This window comes from Cibotium barometz, chromosome 23 (genome assembly GCF_041138505.1).
Source record: "Cibotium barometz isolate CiBa-2024 chromosome 23, ASM4113850v1, whole genome shotgun sequence".
NCBI classification, from domain to species: Eukaryota; Viridiplantae; Streptophyta; class Polypodiopsida; order Cyatheales; family Cibotiaceae; genus Cibotium; species Cibotium barometz.
The window spans coordinates 3237462-3257702 of record NC_141068.1 but is presented as its reverse complement, the minus strand read 5'-3'; positions in this window follow the sequence as shown (position 1 = coordinate 3257702).

Genomic DNA, 20241 nt, shown 5'->3' with positions numbered 1-20241 from the left:
TATGCATAAAAGATTATTATTTTAACATAAAAGTGTTACTTTTATTAAATTTTAATTTTCATGCATAGAAGTATGAAATATGTAATGAGGCCCTTCCCCAAGTGTACAGTTACTACCTTCACACAAAATGAGAAAAACACGTACATGCATCTACGCATACCCAATGCCACATCCCCTCTCAACAAAATAAACCCTACTCCCGTCAAATTATTTTATTTTCCACCCCTTTTTTGTGAGTGAACTCCCCAGGTAAATTCCCTAGCCAACTAGCTATGAATTTCCTATGTAAAGATATGTCAAGGGTCATTATCCCATCTGATTCTTGCACACAAGTCTTGATACCATTGCTGGTCCTTAACTCCCAAATGTAAGGATCTGGAGATAGCCACAAAGCTATGAATTAACAAGTCAACATTGTATGCATAGGTATGTGTCAGTGAGATCTAAGTCAAGATTCAAGTTCGTCATTGTAAGTATTCATATTTTGCAATGTGCAATAGATTAGGTCTATCTCCTTGCTATTGTGCCTTGCTCAATTTTGATTAGTTTTAATCTCTCATGTGCTAAAATTTATGTTTTTAACTCATTTTACCATATAAAATCTTAGCTTAGGTGTAACAACCTAGGTAGAAGACACTATGATTGTCGGGTCAACATTGGTGTAGAGTAGCAAGATATTCAATCTGAATGTGTATTTTGGATTTGTATTGTGAGGGGAGGCAAGGGTCTCCCAATCTATGGGGTTTCTATATGCAAACGTGTATTTGTAAAAGTGATTTGTGAAAGGGAGAAGGTGGTGTGGTAGCATGAATGGGTCACATGGGCTAGACATACGTTGGTTGTGTGCTAGTCACATGAATTAGATAGATTTTGCATGGTTTGAGTGGTCTCACACGCTTTGTATGGTGTACGCATGGGTTGTGTGATGGAAATCGTGTGTATAAAATGAATGCTCAAGTGTTGGGGCCATGTGGTCATCTTTATGTCTATGTGTGATTCCCTTGGCATTCTCTTCTGCTTTCACATGTTTCAATTATGGTTTTGCAGGCGCTCGCCTTAGTTGGTGTGCCTTGTGTCTATTCTAACTTTGTTGTTTTGATCCACTAGCTTCTTTGTGCTGGTGTTTCTCTTGCTACCTTTGTTTGTGCTCTTTGATGGCTTTATCTTTTTTCCCCATTGTCAGCCTTCTTTTATCTTGTGTGGCATTTTACGCTTATTCTTGGGCATTGTGGTGTTCTTGCATTCTTTATCTTTTCTTATTATTTTTATAACCCCACTCTCTCGTAAATTGGTTGCACTTTCTCTCTATAGCCCCCCTCCAATGTGCATGGATTCTAGATAAAGTGTCCCCATGAGGGTGTGGATGCTACCATTCCAAATCTAGATGAAGTGGCCATGAGAGTGTGGATGATATCACTCTTGCAACTGTGACTCTTAAAGAAAAGTGCCCTCATCAATGGCCTTAGTGCATCTAGCATTCCAAATGTGCTAAGTTTGCAATACTAGCAATAGTCTCCCATGCACTGTCTAAGCCTAGGGGGACGTATCCTATATCTCTTGTATATATGTCTTGAAGATGGCATTGCCAAGCAATTCCTTGACTGATCATAATGAGATCCCTATCTGTTGAAATATGCATGTGAATGGGTGTGTGTGGGAACAAGCCCTTAGTAAGAGACTGTAAAAGGGAACTTGTAATTGAGTGGGTAGCAGTGAAAAGGTGAGAGGTATCTACTATGTAAGATTCCTCCTCCAACCCCTTTTTGATATCTAGTATCTTCCCCTGTAATCAATCCCTCTTCAGAAATATAAAAGACCTTGTTTCTAACTGTTTTAACCTAGAGAGAGAAAATATTCTAGAGAGAGAATATTTAAATTTTTAATATTTTTGGATAGAAAATTATCTCATCTTATTAAAATAAGTTCCCCTGAAACAGAAATTCAAAAAGAACTTTTCAATGTGCAATTGGAATTAATTGGAAATGGGTATAAAGGACCTTAGCCTAAGGGTCTAGATTTTCAGAAATTTTTGGATTATGGTCCAATTAAGGTTCCTATAGGCCAATAGCATCAATCCATGTGTAGGGAGGAGATAAATCCAATTTATAAAAGAAGATACCCAAAAATGAGTAAATGCTCACATAAGATGAAGAGTTGACTATGTACACGGTTTATTAGTAAGAAACTATGAGTAATATCAAAAAAATGAGATAAATTGGGTATCCAAAAATGAGTAAATGCTCACATAAGATGAAGAGTTGAATATGTACAAGGTTTATTAGTAAAAAACTATGAGTAATATCAAAAAAATAAGATAAATTGGGTATCCAAAAATGAGTAAATGCTCACATAAGATGAAGAGTTGAATATGTACAAGGTTTATTAGTAAGAAACTATGAGTATTACTAAAAAAATGAGATATTTTGGGTATAATGATTCCATTTTGACACATATGTAAGGAAGGGGAGTCCCTTAAAGGAGGTGTATATTTCACATGCTTGAATGAGTTTTAAACTCAAAAATATTGTGATATTTTTATCTCCCCTCTCTCTTGAACCAAACCAAATCAAAAGGGAACCAAACCGAATCAAAAAGGAACCAAACTAGGTCCAAATCTAGTCCAAATTCAACCAAATTGAAATTGGAAAATTCTAGAAATGAGTTAGCTTTGGTTAGAGCTTCCCTCTCCTATAAATAGAACATGAATCCTTTGAAAAAAATAGAAGAATTTTACTATACTAGAGTTATGCTGAAATAATGCTAATTTCTACTATTCTCTAAAATTCTCTCCAAATTGAAGAAATTGGAGCTTCCCTCTTTCTTCAATCCCCATTGGTGGCTCCATCAACATAACCAATTGATTGGTTGGGGGCCTCTACCGTGAACAAAGAATCAAGCAATTTGTAAGGTGAATGGTGAATTTTGATCTTTTCTATAATTTCTCAATGCTTCTCTCTTCTCAACCCCTCTCAAGCTTGAGAAGTTTAATTGGAATGGTCTTTGAATGCTATTGAAGTTAATTGATGAATGGTAGTGAAGAGTTACATAATTTGATGAATGCTATTGAAGTTAATTGATTAATGATAGGAAAGAATTACATAAATTATCATTTGTGCTTAATTCTAATGGTTTTTATGTAATTTCTCTCTCTCACTCAAGAAATGGTCATACTCATGACCCATTCTCAATCCAAATAAAGCTTTTCATAAAGCTTTTCCTTAATCCAAGATTAATCTATGCTTGAGGCCAAATTAATGACTTTTTTCTATGCTTTTAGTTTATGTATTTCATGAATATTGATGATTCAATCCATTATGGATTAATGATCCAATTAGGGATCATTCTATTTATTTCCTTAATGATAAGCTTTATCCCTTAGAAAATTTGAGATTTATCAGTCATAGCAGCGGAGCTATGGTAAAATTTTTATAAAATTACGGATAAAATAATTTCATTCAAAGCATGAAAAGAGGATTTCCTACCATATTCTAGGAATTATCATCCTAGATTAATTGAAAGATATTCATTGTAATCATAGAGAAATTGATTTTTATATTATGCATAATTGATTTTCATGCATAGAGGTATGCATAAAAGATTATTATTTTAACATAAAAGTGTTACCTTTATCATATTTGGATTTCATGCATAGAGGTATACATAAAAGATTATTACTAAAAGTATTACTTTTATCATAATTGGATTTCATGCATAGAGGTATGCATAAAAGATTATTATTTTAATGTAAAAGTGTTAATTTTATCATAATTGGATTTCATGCATAGAGGTATGCATAAAAGATTATTATTTTAATGTAAAAGTGTTGCTTTTCTCATAATTGGATTTCATGCATAGAGGTATGCATAAAAGATTATTATTTTATTATAAAAGTGTTACTTTTATCATATTTGAAATTCATGCATAGAGGTATGCATAAAAGTTGATTATTTTATTATAAAAGTGTTACTTTTATCATTATATTGAAATTCATGCATAGAGGTATGCATAAAAGTTGATTATTTTATTATAAAAGTGTTACTTTTATCATTATATTGAAATTCATGCATAGAGGTATGCATAAAAGTTGATTATTTTATTATAAAAGTGTTACTTTTATCATATTTGAGTTTCATGCATAGAGGTATGCATAAAAGAAAATTTTTATACTAAAAGTGTTGTGAGGTCCCTGTTCCCACCGAGTAACAGATTCGGTATACTAGCAGCGGAAGTAGCACTTCTCGCGCAGGACAGGGGTCCCACATTCGGGGCCTCACCCACGGATATCCGGATAAGAGACTAATCCGTCGGTTGTTCCAAAACCGAACCCGGAAAAACTTCCTTTACTGGAAAGCACGGGTGATTCCACCAGGATAACTTTTTACTCTAACATCGTCAAGGTCATTTCTGATCGAGCTGATCCAATTGCATCTATAAGATACTTGGTCAGATCAAGGAAGAAACTTGCACTTGGATCATTGGGATCAACGCTTTTTTCCCCATTCAAGAGGCACAGCCGTTGATTCCTATCCATAGAACAGTTACTGTCCGGGATTTATTTTATCTATCGTAAAAACAAAAGTTGAGTCTCGATTTACGGATCCATCAGTCCAGCCTAACCCCATCCGATCCCATGGGTTAGCCAACCGCCCAACCACTGTAGTGATGGGATCCAATTTGGAATTTGGTTAGGTTTTGTCCCGGGTACCAAGGAAAAGAGTTCCAAGGCCCCCTAGCCGGAAGTTCATGCAAACATAAAACTAGCCACACCCCTTACACACCCAATATGAAATTGCCTTTTTCTTAGCATCGACTAACTTTAAAACAATCCTTTAATGAAACCATAGTACCACTGATCACAATCTTCCAATTTATCCGGTTGATTCATAATTTCCCATCATTCCTTCATCAGAGTATCTATGGCATCATTGGCAACTAGAACGCTCACCTCCTGTCCACATAGGGGCCTTTTCAATAGTTCCTAGCCCATAATACTCGGCAATATAATCACTTATAAAAATCAAGATGGACTCTCGTTGAAGATCAGCAAGATCAACCAATAGATCCATAAAAAGAGCCATGGACTCATCCATTGAAGACCAGCAAGGTCAATCAACCAGATCCATGCCCGGTTTCAAAAAACAACTCTTACTCCTTGTTCCAATATCTTCCTCGACGCACGCGTGGGTATCTTGGGCGACCCAGAGCCCGAGCACCGTATGGTCAGCACCCTCTAGGATCCTTCGCAGGTGACCTAGCGCTTCACTCATAGGCCGCTTCCTTGGTCCCTCATCCACCGTACCGGAAGCTCACTATTTTAATCGAACCGAGGCTGGTCAAGACCTCGGCCGATCTTGCTACGCGAGACGTCCTCCATTGACTCTCCATCAGCAGTTGCAACTTTATCAGTTAGGCTCCACGACCTTAATCACAAAACGGTCAAAATGCTTTCCCAGCATTCTTGACATAAAACAGCCATTTACAAACATCATTTACAACAGTTTACAAATAAAGTTTCTATATTAACTCTCATTTTTTCACATTATCCCTCATTAATCCACATTACTTATTCCACATTCCATTTATATATGTACTCATCCAATCACATCATTTTCCATCTCTTCACTTTAGATTCCTTCACATCACATATCATATATTCACATCCATATCCACATCCACATCCATATCCATATCCACATCCATTTATATACGTACTCATCTAATCACATCATTTTCCATCTCTTCACTTCAGATTCCTTTACATCACATATCATATATTCACATCTATACATCCACATCTACATCCACATTCACATACATCCACATCCATATTCCATACATCTACATCCACATTCACATACATCCACATCCATATTCCCATTCACATCTATACATCCACATCCACATTCCCATTCACATCTATACATCCACATCTACATCCACATACATACATACATCCACATCCACATCCACATTCCCATTCACATCTATACATCCACATCTACATCCACATACATACATACATCCACATCCACATCCACATTCCCATTCACATCTATACATCCACATCTACATCCACATACATACATACATCCACATTCACATCTATGCATCCACATCTACATCCACATTCACATACATCCACATCCACATTCCCATTCACATCTATACATCCACATTCACATCTATGTATATACATCCTCATGCATACATCCACATTCACATTCACACATCCACACTCCCATCTCCACATCCACACATCCATATACATACATCCATTTCCACATTCCCATTCATATAACCCCATATGCCTTCACATCTAATCTTTTACATCACATCCATTCTCGCCCTATCACAACCCTTATCCTATCACATACACTTCTTACCTCATCCCATACACATCTTAATTCATCTTATCACCTCCTAACTTATTTCATAAGCATCTTATCACCTCTTATCACATCTTATACACTTCTTATCACATCCTATCACCTCTTATTTCTATTTATAGAATACAAGAGAATTCTTATATTTGATATAAGATTTCTTTACACATTTATTTATGCATAAATTCCATTTAAGGAGATTAATACTTTCGAAGTAAAAATCAATCTTTTATGCATCTTCCTATGCATAAATTCATTTTAAATGAAAATGTCACTTTTGAATTAAAATTCAATCTTTCATGCATCTTCCTATGCATGAATTCAATTTAGATGAGAATGACACTTTTGAATCAATCTTTTATGCATCTTCCTATGCATAAATTCAATTTGGTAGGAATTACACTTTTAGAATAAAAGAATTTCTCTTATGCAACTAAGTTATGCATAAAATCCCTTTATGATGAAAATCACACTTTTAGTATAAAAAGAATATCTTTTATGCATACTTCTATGCATGAAATCCAAATATGATAAAAGTAACACTTTTATAATAAAATAACCAACTCTTATGCATACTTCTATGCATGAATTTCAATTGTGATATAAGTAACACTTTTATAATAAAATAATCAACTTTTATGCATACCTCTATGCATGAAATCCAATATGATAAAAGTAACACTTTTGATATAAAAAATTTTCCTTTATGCATACTTCTATGCATGAAAATTAAAAATGATAAAAGTAACACTTTTGATATAAAAAATTTTTCCTTTATGCATACTTCTATGCATGAAAATTAAAAATGATAAAAGTAACACTTTTGATATAAAAATTTTCCTTTATGCATACTTCTATGCATGAAAATTAAAAATGATAAAAGTAACACTTTTGATATAAAAAATTTTCCTTTATGCATACTTCTATGAAAATGATAAAAGTAACACTTTTAATATAAAAAAATTATCCTTTATGCATACTTCTATGCATGAAAATTAAAATTTAATAAAAGTAACACTTTTATGTTAAAATAATAATCTTTTATGCATACCTCTATGCATGAAATCCAATTATGATAAAAGTAACACTTTTATGTTAAAATAATAATCTTTTATGCATAGCTCTATGCATGAAAATCAATGATGCATAATATAAAAATCAATTTCTCTATGATTACAATGAATATCTTTCAATTAATCTAGGATGATAATTCCTAGAATATGGTAGGAAGTCCTCTTTTTATGCTTTGAATGAAATTATTTTATGCATAATTTTTATAAAAATTTTGCCATAGCTCCGCTGCTATGACTGATAAATCTCAATTTTTCTAAGGGATAAAGCTTATCATTAAGGAAATAATTAAAATGATCTCTAATTGGATCATTAATCCATAATGGATTGAATCATCAATATACATAAACTAAAAGCATAGAAAAAAGCCATTAATTTGGCCTCAAGCATAGCTTAATCTTGGGTTAAGGAAAAGTTTTATGAAAAGCTTGATTTGGATTGAGAATGGGTCATGAGTATGACCATTTCTTGAGTGAGAGAGAGAAATTACATAAAAACCATTAGGATTTAAACATAAATGGAAATTAACTTCAATAGCATTTATTAAATTATGTAACTCTTCACTACTATTCACCAATTAACTTCAATAGCATTTAAAAACCATACCAATTAAGCTTCTCAAGCTTGAGAGGGGTTGAGAAGAGAGAAACATTGAGAAATTATAGAAAAGATCAATATTCACTAATTACCTTACAAATTGCTTGATTCTTTGTTCACGGTAGAGGCCCCCAACCAATCAATTGGTTAAGTATGTTGATGGAGCCACTAATTGGGATTGAAGAAGGAGGGAAGCTCCAAAAACTAGTGAATTATTAAATGAATTCACAGTTCTTGGCTTAGGTGGAGTAGAGTAACGATGCATAAACACTATCTATTTTTCAACAAGGGGGAGGCTTCTATTTATAGGAAAAATTGAGCTCCTAACCAAACAAACTGATTCTAGAATTTTCTAAATCAGTTTGGTCAATATTTGACCATGTTTAGGTCGGTTAAGCTAACTTTTTGGAACTAGACTTGAATGAGGAGAGAGGAGAGATGAAATATCTCAATTTTTATGAGTTTAAAACTCATTCAAGCATGTGAAATATGCACTTCCTTTAAAGAACTCCCCTTCCTTACATATGTGTCATAATGGAATCATTTTAATATTGCTCATAGTTTTTTACTAATAAACCTTGTACATTTTCAACTCTTCATCTTATGTGAAATATGCACCTCCTTTAAAGAACTCCCCTTCCTTACATATGTGTCATAATGGAATCATTTTAATATTGCTCATAGTTTTTTTACTAATAAACCTTGTACATTTTCAACTCTTTATCTTATGTGAAATATGCACCTCCTTTAAAGAACTCCCCTTCCTTACATATGTGTCATAATGGAATCATTTTAATATTGCTCATAGTTTTTTTACTAATAAACCTTGTACATTTTCAACTCTTCATCTTATGTGAGCATTTACTCATTTTTGGATACCCAAAATATCTCATATTTTTAATATTGCTCATAGTTTTTTACTAATAAACCTTGTACATTTTCAACTCTTCATCTTATGTGAGCATTTACTCATTTTTGGGTATCTTCTTTTACAAATTGGATTTATCTCCTCCCTACACATGGATTGATGCTATTGGCCCATAGGAACCTTAATTGGACCATAATCCAAAAATTTCTGAAAATCTAGACCCTTAGACTAAGGTTCTTTACACCTATTTCCAATTAATTCCAATTGCACATTGGAAAATTCTTTTTGAATTTCTGTTTCAGGGGAACTCATCTGAATTATAAGAGATATTTTTCTATCCAAAAATATTCAAAATCTGAATATTCTCTCTCTAGAATAATTTTTCTCTCTCTAGGCTAAAATAGTTAGCAACAAGGTCTTTATATTTCTGAAGAGGGTTGATTACAGGGGAAGATACTAGACATCAAAAAGGGGGTTGGGGGAGGAATCTTACAAGTGTGATTTTCATCATAAATGGATTTTATGCATAAGTTAGATGCATAAGAGAAATTCTTTTATTCTAAAAGATTAATTCCTACTAAATTGAATTTACGCATAGGAAGATGCATAAAAGATTGATTTTAATGCAAAAGTGTCATTCTCATTTAAAATGAATTTATGCATTAGAAGATGCATAAAAGATGGATTTTTAATCCGAGAGTGTTAGTCTCCTTAAATGGAATTTATGGATTAGAAGATGCATTAGAAGATGCATAAAAGATGGATTTTTAATCCGAGAGTGTTAGTCTCCTTAAATGGAATTTATGCATAAATAGATGTGTAAAGGAATCTTATATCAAATATAAGAATTCTCTTGTATTCTATAAATAGATATGTGAAATGATAGGGTATGATAAGATGTATATGAGATGTGATAGGATGTGATAAGAGGTGTATGAGATGTGATAAGATGCATATGAGATGAGTTAGGATGTGATAAGATGAGTTAAGATGTGATAAGATGTGTATGGGATGAGGTAAGAAGTGTATGGGATGGGATAAGATGTATATGGGTTGTGATAGGGTGAGAATGGATGTATGAATGTGAATGTGGATGTGGATGTGGATGTGGATGTATGGATGTGAATGTGGATGTGTATGTATGGATGTATGCATGTAGATGTGGATGTGAATGTGGATGTGTATGTATGGATGTATGCATAAAGATGTGGATGTATGCATATAGATGTGGATGTATGGATGTGAATGTGCATGTAGATGTGAATGTATGCATATAAATGTGGATGGATGTGAATGTATATGTAGATGTGGATGTATGAAATTGGATGTGAATGTAAGCATATAGATGTGGATGTAAGCATATAGATGTGGATGTGTATGTGTGGATGTGGATGTGGATGTGTATGTGTGGATGTGGATGTATGTATGTGGATGTGAAAATGGATGCATGGATGTAGATGTGGATGTATGGATGTGAATGTGGATGTGGATGTGGATATATGTATGGATGTGAATATATGATATATGATGTGAAGGAATCTGAAGTGACGAGATGGAAAATGATGTGATTGGATGAGTACACATATAAAAGGAATGTGGAATAAGTAAAGTGGATTGATGAGGGATAATGTGGAAAAATGAGAGTTAACAAATATAGAAATTATATTTGTAAACTGTTTGTAAATGGTTGTTTTATGTCAAGAATGCTGGGAAAGCGTTTTGACCGTCTTGTGATTAAGGTCATGGTGGAGACCTAACTGATAAAGTTGCAACTGCTGACGGAGAGCCAATGAAGAACGTCTCGCGTAGCAAAGTCAACCGAGGTCTTGACAGCCTCGGTTTGATTAAAATGGTGAGCTTCCGGTAGGGTGGATGAGGGACCAAGGAAGCGGCCTATGAGTGAAGCACTAGGTCACCTGCGAAGGATCCTAGAGGGTGCTGACCATACGGTGCTCGGGCTCTGGGTCACCTAGGATACCCACACGTGCGTCGAGGAAGATATTTGAACAAGGAGTAAGAGTTGTTTTCTGAAACCGGGCATGGATCTGGTTGATTGACCTTGCTGGTCCTCAAGGGATGAGTCCATGGCTCTTTTATATGGATCTGTGGGTTGATCTTGCTGATCTTCCACGGAGATTCCATTCTATTATATGAATATATTTCCGGTTACTATATGAGCTAGGAACTATGGAAAAGGCCCCTGAGTGAACAAGTGGTGAGCGTTCTGGTTGCCAATGATGCCATAAGTATACCGATGAATGAATTACTGGAAATATGGATTCAACTAGAGATTTTGAGGATTGATATCAGTGACATAATGGTTTCATTAAAGGATTGTTTTAAAGTTAGTTGATGCTGAGAAAAAGGCAATTTCATATTGGGTGTGTAAGTGGTGTGACTAATTTTATGTTTGCATGAAATTCCGGCTAGGAGGCTTGGGAACTCTTTTCCCTGGTACCCGGGACAAAAACCTAACCAAATTCCTAATTGGATCCCATCACTACAGTGGTTGGGAGGTTGGCTAACCCATGGGACTGATGGGGTTAGGCTAGACTGATGGATCCCTAAATCGAGACTCAAATTCTATTACTACGATAGATAAAGTAAATCCCGGATAGTAATTGTTCTATGGATAGGAATCAATGGATGTGCCTCTTGATGGGGAAAAAACGTTGATCCCAATTATCCAAGTGCAAGATTCTTCTTTGATCTGACCAAGGATCTTTATAGATGCAGTCGGATCAGCTTGATCAAAAATGGTCTTGACTACGTTAGAGTAAAAGTTATCCCGGTGGAATCGCTCGTGCTTTCCGGATAAAGAAAGTTTTTTCGGGTTCGGTTTTGGATAAACCGACGGATTAGTCTCTTGTCCGGATATCCGTGGGCGAGGCCCTGAGTGTGAGACCCCTGGCCGCGCAAGATGTGCTACTTCGGCTCTGCTAGCATCCGAATCTATTACATGATGGGGGATAGGGATCTCACATACTAAGTAGAGCATCAAGGGTAGCATGAATGAATGTAGGGGTGTGGAAAGATTCTAGGAAAAGGTGCCCCCATATGTAGGGGAGGTGGCACAAATCAAAGGAGAAATCAGTGGGATTAGATGCTTGGCATCTTGTGGATATACAACCTATAAATTGAGGCATTGGCCTAATGAGCAGTTGCTGATTTTTGAGTACCCATGCCTACATTATCGTATTAGATTAATTGTTCACTAATTTCATCTTAATCACATGCTAATTATGTCCATTCTTGCATTTGATCCACCATAGCTCATCACATTGCTGCAAATTTAACACTATCCTCATACCTAAGCTGTGTGCCCGATTGGGTCAGCCAAATAGTAGTAGCAAAAGAAATGTAAGCATACTTCCTCATCCTTTCATGGAGATGTGTTATTACAATCCACATCTTATTATTATTTGCCGAGGGGGTGGTGGGTGTTTGAATTTTTTTGGATTTGTGTGTATTTTGGGAGGGGGTGTGCACGAGTGTGTGGTGGTCTAGCTGCCTCAGTTAATTAACCAAGGTAAATGTTACGAGTTTCATGGTGATATGACAAGGCTACCTTGCTCCTGGACCCGTTGTTGTGTAGGGCCAGACTCTCAATCTGGATTCGAGCCCATTGTGCTGCTATCAAACTACGTCGAGATTCCTTTGCTTTGAACCCTAGTTGATAGCATGTAGGTGCACGTCATGTGTATAAGTGTGTGTGCTTTGTGATTGTGCACGTGTAGGGTTGTGTGTCTAGGGGGTTTTTTTTTTGGATTTGCGTGTGATGAGGAGGGTGGTATGCATGGGTGTTTTACAGGTGTGCTCGTGTAGGTGTTTGTGCTTTGTGATTGTGCACATGCACGTGTGTGTGTTTTGTGATTGTATGGTATAGGGGTTGTGTTAGCATTATGTGTACATGCAACTATGGACTTTGTGTGGAGGGTGTGTATGTGCAGATACAGGGGTGTGCACGTCGAGGTGCTTTAGGATTATTCACGGATGTGTTGTGTGCGTGCGTGTGTGAGTGTTTGTATTATAATTGTGTACATGCACGTGCTTGTCTGTGTGTGTATGTATGTGTTAATATGCATGTGTGTGTGCTTAGGGATTGTGTACATGCACGTACAGGTGCTTGTACGTAAATGAGAGTTTTTTTGGGGTTTTCTTAAAAAGATTTTTTTATCATTCTTATGTATGTGTATGTAAAGTTGATAGGGTGTCCCACGTAACATACATACAATGGGGGGTCAAGATTTTTAGCAAAGGTAGAAAATTGCTTGCCCATCCATGATGAAAGCTTAGACGCCACTGCCCCACCAACTTTGCTTGTGCGCTTGATTGAACTTTGCCCTTCCAACAACTAAACGTAGTGCATGTGAATGTTATGGGAACATGGTGATCCCTTTGTTCCTTCAAACTGCGTCACAAAGTCAAGGGAGTGTATGTACAACTCTCTTAGGGTTTTCGCACCACGAGTGGCTCTTCTCTAATTTGAAATGATAGGGGTATGGGCACTGCACACGGGCTCTTCCGACTACTTTGCTGTTGGTGGTGCTTTGGGGGTGGCATTGAATGGCTTTGGTTCTCTTCTCGATCCTGGATTTGATAATTAATGGGGTGTTCGTAGAGGCATAAGGCACCAGTTTCTTCGACCTTGGAACCTAAATGTAGGGTTTTCTTTATAGAATCCTTGAGCTTCCAGTAGCTTTGTGGAATCAACGTGAGTGTTACTTACTACTAGTATGACATTTGGTGTTGGGATCACTGCTTGACTCTCTTTGGCTTAGGATGTTGTGGTACAGACGATGAGGTTTTTGGGACATAGAAGGTTTTCCCTTTGAAAAAGCCTTGAGCCTCTTACACTGAGTGGGGTATTGCGTTTAGGGTAAAAGACCCTTACTTACTAAGGCTCCGAATTTGGTAGACCAAATGGTGGCTCCTAGGTCTTTGTTTTGGCATCATACTTGTCCTTGTAAGCCAGGGTACTCTTAGGTACCCACTCCTTCTTGGTGACCTCCCTGAAGGGTCATTTTGGGGGGTGGATTTCATCTTTGTCGGCAAGGTTTAGGTGATTAGAAGGGGTGACCGATGTGTTAAGGTAAGAGGAGTATTATGACTTTGAGGATTGGATTCACGTTTTTGCAACAGCCATGGATACTCATCCCCACCATTGAAGCTTGGGACAAGGTTTGCATGATTAGATGGTGTCAAAATCACATCCATGTTTGTACTTGATGCATTCGAAACGGAACCAATGGCGAAATTGACTCACCTTGAGTTAAAGTTTCCCCAAAAAGACTTCACATGAACCAATGCTGTAATACCATGAGAAGGATGTGGGGGAGAGGGTTAACTTGAACTCCTTGCAAGCAAACACAAATGCACAAGAATAGACAATCACACAAGAGAGATAGATGACTGAATTTTCTTCTATTCTCCTCTCTTCGCTCTACTACAACCATATATAAAGAGATAAGAGTACATACTATAAGGAAAAGTACTATCCTATTATAACTTACAAAGGTCAATCCACAATGTAAACCTGATTACATGAGCTGGTGCTATAACTATACTATAACTCTAGTATACCAAAGTGGTTGCACAACCTATAAACCACTCGCGACATATTCCCCATAATCTCTCCAGTGGCATAAATGTGGAAGCTATCACCTAGGCTGGTCATCAATGTTCACAGCACTAGTTGAGCTCGATCTAGCTGCATGGCCCACCTTACTTGACATTGGGCCTCGCCACAACATGTTATCTTGGCATTCTTGGACCTCATTAGGTCACGCACCTCTCGCACCACTTGCGTGAATTTTATATGACCATCGATTGTTTTGAAGCTGAATTTTATATTGGAGCTAAACCTACATCTTGTATATTTATGTGAACCCCATAAATATACAATAAAAGAGAACATCATCCTCAGAAGGCGATGGATCATGTCGACGGCTTGCATCATCACACAACTGGGGAAGAAGAAACGTAATGCTTGAGCTTTCCCCATGGAATGGTTACCGTATCCCTGGTTGGTGTGAGGCATCCCAAACTTATCAACATCCCAAGTCTTGTCCTCCAATCATGAGAGCCATCACCTCAAATCCAAGTGGGTGTGCAGATCCAAAGCCAATTCCTTGTGAGCAACTAAGATGTGAGTAATCACATTTTCATAGACAAACTTGGTAGTAGATCATCTCTTATCAGCATTTTCATAGACAAACTTGGCAGTAGATCATCTCTTATCAGCATTCTATATAGCTTTGGCCTCAACGGACCCATACCTCCAATGCCAACTCCAAAGCTTAAGCAAGAATGGAGAGTAGTGGCTTCCACCTTGACTCATGTGCCGACACCATCTTCAAAAAAGTTGGTAGAGCCTTTGGACTCCAAGCAACAAGAGGAAATACCTTGCCCAAGACAATTGTGCACACACTTCCGTGGCACTACCGAGCAACCCCATGGCTCAAAAAGATCACTATGACCCCACAACACTTGTGTGTGCCACACCACAACACCGACTCGTAAGCTCTATAGAACTAGAAAGACAACGCTCAATCAAGCGTGCCAACAAAGACGACCATGGCGGCACCCAAGCTTTTATTGTGGAATGGCAAATGATTATGTGCCGTTGCCAATTGCACATATGGTAAATATGTAATGTGGCCCTTCCCCAAGTGTACAGTTACTACCTTCACTTAAATGAGAAAAACACAAAAAACCTAAAAATATATTGAGAATCGTTAAAAAAACAACTAAAAACATGCACATGCGGTGTCACACGCACATGGTACACACACACACATTCACACATTTTCCCGAACATGCATGTACACACACATTTACACTTGCACGTGTATACCTTCACCTAATTGTACCTTGGGCACCCACCTTCATGCACGTGCACAACCATTTACACTCACACACACACGTGGATCCCACACAGTCATCACAATTGCACACTCACTTGCATTTATTAACTGGCACATGCATGTACCCCTCAAACATTTGCATTTGCGCATCGGGCATGCAAATTTTTACCATGTGCACATGCATGCATGTGCACTACACCCACGTGCACCACATCCCATGCACATTTTTACCGTGCATACACACTCATGGACACATTCACTTGTGCACAGCTTTGCTCCCATGCATACACATCACGCACGTTTAACCCACACACGCTCATGCACACACCTTTCACACGTACTACATTTGCACTTTATGCATGCATGCCCACTTGCTCATGTGTGTGCCACCCATATTTATGCTTACACGTGCCTAACCCACACTCATTTGCACCTTGCATATCATGCACATGGGCCCATGTGCATGCACGTGTGTACATGCACCTCACGTACACACTTGCGCATACCCATTCCATCTCGTGCATGTATAACGTGCATCCACGTACATGCATCTATGCATACCCAATGCCACATCCCCTCTCAACAAAATAAACCCTACTCCCGTCAAATTATTTTATTTTCCACCCCTTTATTGTGAGTGAACTCCCCAAGTAAGTTCCCTAGCCAACTAGCTATGAATTCCCTATGTAAAGATATGTAAAGGGTCACTTATCCCATCTGATTCAAGTGTTGATACCATTGGTAGTCCTTAACTCCCAAATGTAAGGATTTGGAGATAGCCACAAAGGTATGAATTAACAAGTCAACATTATATGCATAGGTATGTGTCAGTGAGATCTAAGTCAAGATTCAAGTTCGTCATTGTAAGTATTCATATTTTGCAATGTACAATAGATTAGGTCTATCTCTCCGCTATTGTGCCTTGCTCAATTTTGATTAGTTTTAATCTGTCATGTGCTAAAATTTATGTTTTTAACTCATTTTACCATATAAAATCTTAGCTTAGGTGTAACAACCTAGGTAGAAGACACTATAATTATTGGGTCAACATTGGTGTAGAGTAGCGAGATATTCAATCTAAATGTGTATTTGTATTGTGAGGGGAGGCAAGGGTCTCCGAATCTTTGGTTTCTATATGCAAACGTGTATTTGTAAAAGTGATTTGTGAAGGGAGAAGGTGGTGTGGTAGCATGAATGGGTCACATGGGCTAGACATACGCTGGTTGTGTGCTAGTCACATGAATTAGATAGATTTTGCATGGTTTGAGTGGTCTCACATGCTTTGTATGGTGTACGCATGGGTTGTGTGATGGGAATCGTGTGTATAAAATGAATGCTCAAGTGTTGGGGCCATGTGGTCATCTTTATGTCTATGTGTGATTCCCTTGGCATTCTCTTCTGCTTTCACATGTTTCAATTATGGTTTTGCAGGCGCTCGCCTTAGTTGGTGTGCCTTGTGTCTATTCTAACTTTGTTGTTTTGATCCACTAGCTTCTTCGTGCTGGTGTTTCTCTTGCTACCTTTGTTTGTGCTCTTTGATGGCTTTATCTTTTTTCCCCATTGTCAGCCTTCTTTTATCTTGTGTGGCATTTTACGCTTATTCTTGGGCATTGTGGTGTTCTTGCATTCTTTATCTTTTCTTATTATTTTTATAACCCCACTCTCTCGTAAATTGGTTGCACTTTCTCTCTATAGCCCCCCTCCAATGTGCATGGATTCTAGATAAAGTGTCCCCATGAGGGTGTGGATGCTACCATTCCAAATCTAGATGAAGTGGCCATGAGAGTGTGGATGATATCACTCTTGCAACTGTGACTCATAAAGAAAAGTGCCCCCATCAATGGCCTTAGTGCATCTAGCATTCCAAATGTGCTAAGTTTGCAATACTAGTAATAGTCTCCCATGCACTGTCTAAGCCTAGGGGGGCGTATCCTATATCTCTTGTATATATGTCTTGAAGATGGCATTGCCAAGCAATTCCTTGACTGATCATAATGAGATCCCTATCTGTTGAAATATGCAAGTGAATGGGTGTGTGTGGGAACAAGCCCTTAGCAAGAGACTGTAAAAGGGAACCTGTAATTGAGTGGGTAGCAGTGAAAAGGTGAGAGGTATCTACTAAGTAGAGCATCAAGGGTAGCATGAATGAATGTAGGGGTGTGGAAAGATTCTAGGAAAAGGTGCCCCCAGATGTAGGGGAGGTGGCACAAATCAAAGGAGAAATCAGTGGGATTAGATGCTTGGCATCTTGTGGACGTACAACCTATAAATTGAGGCATTGGCCTAATGAGCAATTGCTGATTTTTGAGTACCCATGCCTACATTATCGTATTAGATTAATTGTTCAATAATTTCATCTTAATCACATGCTAATTATGTCGATTCTTGCATTTGATCCACACCATAGCTCATCACATTACTGCAAATTTAACACTATCCTCATACCTAAGCTGTGTGCCCGATTGTGTCAGCCAAATGGTAGTAGCAAAAGAAATGTAAGCATACTTTCTCATCCTTTCATGGAGATGTGTTATTACAGTCCACATCTTATTATTATTATTTGCCGAGGGGGTGAGTGGGTGTTTGAATTTTTTGGATTTGTGTATTTTGGGAGGGGGTGTGCACGAGTGTGTGGTGGTCTAGCTGCCTCAGTTAATTAACCAAGGTAAATGTTATGAGTTTCATGGTGATATAACAAGGCTACATTGCTCCTGGACCTGTTGTGTAGGGCTAGACTCTCAATCTGGATTCGAGCCCATCGTGCTGCTATCAAACTACGTCGAGAGTCCTTGGCTTTGAACCCTAGTTGATAGCATGTAGGTGCACGCCATGTGTATAAGAGTGTGTGCTTTGTGATTGTGCACGTGTAGGGGTGTGTGTCTAGGGGGGTTTATTTTTTTTGGATTTGCGTGTGTTGAGGAGGGTGGTATGCATGGGTGTTTTACAGGTGTGCTCATGTAGGTGTTTGTGCTTTGTGATTGTGCACATGCATGTGTGTGTGTTTTGTGATTGTATGGTTCAGGGGTTGTGTGAGCATTATGTGTACATGCAACTATGGACTTTGTGTGGAGGGTGTGTATGTGCAGATATAGGGGTGTGCACGTCGAAGTGCTTTAGGATTATGCACGGATGTGTTGTGTGCGTGCGCATGTGAGTGTTTGTATTATAATTGTGTACACGCACGTGCTTGTCTATGTGTGTGTATGTATGTGTTAATATGCATGTGTGTGTGCTTAGGGATTGTGTACATGCACGTACAGGTGTGTGCTTGTATGTAAATGAGAGTTTTTTTGGGGTTTTTTTAAAAAGATTTTTTATCATTCTTAGGTATTTGTGTATGTAAAGTTGATAGGGTGTCCCACGTAACATACATACAATGGGGGGTCAAGATTTTTAGCAAAGGTAGAAAATTGCTTGCCCATGACGAAAGCTTAGACGCCACTGCCCCAGTGACTTTGCTTGTGCGCTTTATTGAACTTTGCCCTTCCAACAACTAGCAGGTTGATGTTGCAATGTAGTGCATGTGAATGTTATGGGAACATGGTGATCCCTTTGTTCCTTCAAACTGCATCACAAAGTCAAGGGAGTGTATGTACAACTCTCTTAGGGTTTTCGCACCACGAGTGGCTCTTCTCTAATTTGAAACGATAGGGGTATGGGCACTGCACACGGGCTCTTCCAACTACTTTGTTGTTGGTGGTGCACTCTTGCTTAAACTTTGGGGGTGGCATTGAATGGCTTTGGTTCTCTTCTCGATCATGGATTTGATAATTAATGGGGTGTTCGTAGAGGCATAAGGCACCGGTTTCTTCAACCTTGGAACCTAAATGTGGGGTTTTCTTTATAGAATCCTTGAGCTTCCAGTAGCTTTGTTGGAATCAACCTGAGTGTTACTTACTACTAGTGTGACATTTGGTGTTGGGATCATTGCACTTGACTCTCTTTGGCTTAGGATGTTGTGGTGAGACGATGAGTTTTTTGGGACATAGAAGGTTTTCCCTTTGAAAAAGCCGTGAGCCTCTTACACTTTGAGTGGGGTGTTGAGTTTGTTGAGAGATGTAATCGCGGTATTGTGTATGTGGGAAAGCACCCTAGAGGTGCAAGATATTGTGGTGAGATAGGAATGCCACATGTAATATTGTATGGTGTGTGAGTGTTGACCAAAAGAGTGGAAAAGGAGTTGCCACATGGATGATGACATGTAAAGTGGGATAAGGCTAGAGAGCCTATATCATTGTATGGTTCATTAAGATATGCAAGTGAATAGAATTGAGTGTTGAGTGTTGAGTGTGCAATCTCTCTCTCTCTCATGGAGTTTTTAGTGTGGTTTAATCCACATTAATTATGTTGCTTAATCTATGTTTATCACCATGATCAATCCCATTTTTGGAAGGTATCAGAGCTTGGGTGGGCTCTTGGTCATGGTGATTATTATGTATATTAGCTTGTTTATGTG